Genomic DNA, 2,795 nt, shown 5'->3' with positions numbered 1-2,795 from the left:
AACTGTCAGAGGAGATGTGCTGAACATTCTCAAACTCCCCTATCTCTCCCATTGTATTCCAAAACGTTTTAATATCATTACTATGTCGAAGGCCATTAACTGCACTGGGAGACTTTCTCAGCCTTTCTCATGTTTAACTGTGATTCATCACACTGTAAATGTTTTCATTTCTATTTATTTTTGTGCTTACTTATATTAATACTTCCTATCTATTACTGACCCTTATTTTAGTGATTATATTTTTCAATAGAATTGTTACTACATTAAGAAGAAAACATGTGAAAAACAAAACTAAAACATGCTTACCAATGAAGAATGCTAGCATTCAGACCCTGGTGTTCTTTTCATTAGAGGAAGTCAGTAAAGGAAATAGCTTCCCCTGACCTGACCTGGATACCAGCGCATTTTGAAGCACCTGAGCTAACCTAATGCTAGTAAGATGCTCTGATAAAAACAAGTTGCCTATAGGTGGGCAGTTAGTTTAAAAAAAAATTTTTTTAATTATGATGAGGCAGTGTACAGCTTTTTTCTTAATAAAAAATAATTATAACTCTTAGGCTAGGTCCTCTTCTTTTCTCATTTGAAGCAGTGTTCTCATTTGGTCCAAAAATGTCAAAGAGAGCCTAAATGATTAATGGAGAAGCTTAGGAAAGGCTTAGGGCTCTGCCAGCACTTCACTGTGTACTACAGGAAAACAGTTAACCACTCCTAACCTCAGCTTTGCCATCTCACTTGCTCTTAATCATATTGCAGAATACAATGCAATTTCAAAATGAATGAAGGTGACACTTCTGGGGTTGAGACAGAACTAGCAGATGCAAAGCAGTGGTTGGTTGACTCTAGATCAACCCAAGAAAGATCTTGGGACTTCACACAATTCTCCCAATCACCATCAGCTGTCCCGTCATAATTTCCTGAATCTTATCGATGGTCTGAAATCTCTTCCCTTTCAAAGGTGATTTTAGTTTTGGGAAATGCCAGAAGTTGCAGGGCACCAAATCTGGGCTGTAGTGCGGCTGAGTCACCTGAGTGATTTGATGTTTTGCCAAAAAACTCTGCATGGGACGTGATGCATGAGTGGGCGCATTGTTGTGATGAAGTTGTCAATCACCAGTTGCCCATGGCTGCAGGCTTCTGAATCATTTGAATAGTTTCTGTGGAGAAATGTTCAAGCTTAATGCAGAAGCTGATGCAAATTCATTGATTTACTCGCTCAGTTATTTTGAATGCTTAGTCAAATTTGATGCAGATTCATTGCTCTATGGGCACACAGTACACACATGCTCACTCAATGGCATCTGCTGCCCCCACTGACTAGTACAGTGAAGTCGTCATTGTTCACACCTGCGCATTCCAGTCCACTCTCCATGGCTGCCAGGGTACATCAATGTCGTGCAAACTGATCTCATTATATAAACAGTGGCTGGATTTTTTCCAGACAGACCTCGTATATTCCCCACAACTTCTTCATCATTTTGAAAGTCAAAAGAATGTAAATAAATAATGTTATTAAAAAAAAGTGCGCAAAAGCCACCATCAGACATTTTCTACAAAAATGGTTTCTCAAGGTCAGTTTCTTTTCTTTTCTTTTTTTCTTTTGTTGATTCTAGAGAGAGGAAGGGAGTGAGAAAGAAAGGGAGAAATACATCAGTGTGAGAGAGAAACACCCATCAGTTGCCTCTTGAATGTGCCCTGACTGGGTACTGAACCTGAATCTCAGGCATGTGCCCTGACAGGGAATCAAACCTGTGACCTTTCAGTTTACAGGACGATGCCCAATTGAGCCACACCAGCCAGGGCTCAAGGTCAGTTTCTTGCCTCACTAAGAATCATACAAAAAATTATTTTTAGGATTCCCATGGCAACAAACATGTGTCTATCACATGGATATTTTACATGGTTTTAGTCTGGATTACTCTTGGGACTCTGAGCCCCTCAGTCTTAGCCTCAATCAGGAGCAGAGTTGTAGTCATATGACTCTCCCTTCCTCATTACTTGTTACTCTGTGAACTCAGGACAGCTCCTCCCTTTCTGCTGCCTGTGCTAAATGTAAGTACACAGAATATCAAGTCTTTTTGTCCAAGGATCAGTCATGGTGTTATCCCCGCTCATCAGCATCACTTTCCTAAATTATGCTTTCCCTGGACTTTGTATGCTGTTATCTTTAAGACTTCCTCAATGTTCAAGTTATGCCTTTCTCCCTGTACTTTGATATTCACTACTAGCATGTAAGACTTTCTTAACTCCATACCATCCCTGGCTAGCCTTGGGTATCACCAGAGGCAGATTTAACAGCAGGCGTGCACCCTGGGCCCCAACTTCTGAAGGGCCCTGCAAAACCCCAACTTTACACTTTTTCCTAATGACACCAAGTTTGGTTTCATTACTACACTGCTTAAAATATGGTTAACATGTATTTTTATTTTCCTTGTCTCTCTCTTTTTTAAGGGGCTTAATATTTTCTTCTGTGCCTGGGGCCTCACCCACCTTAATCCGCCTCTGGTATCACCCAGCTCTCTAAGTTAGAATTTCTAGACTCCTGGTCTTGAGTCTCCCCAGCATCACTACTCCCTACAACTCTCCATGATACCTCTATCCCCAATGCAATCAATGGGAGGAGGAGTTCCTGGGTGAGGCAGCCTCACAAAACGCAGGTTGAATGAGGGAGAAGGTAGTGGCCAAGTAGTTGGAAGCTGAGCCCACTTGCTCATGCCCTCAGCATAGATTTTCAGCTGCTCTTCTAACAAGTGACCTCAACAATTAGTGGATCTTAACTGATATGGATTTTTGAAGCC

Source organism: Furipterus horrens, unplaced genomic scaffold (genome assembly GCF_987537825.1).
Source record: "Furipterus horrens unplaced genomic scaffold, mFurHor1.1.pri manual_scaffold_12, whole genome shotgun sequence".
Taxonomy (NCBI): Eukaryota; Metazoa; Chordata; class Mammalia; order Chiroptera; family Furipteridae; genus Furipterus; species Furipterus horrens.
This window is presented reverse-complemented; position numbering follows the sequence as displayed.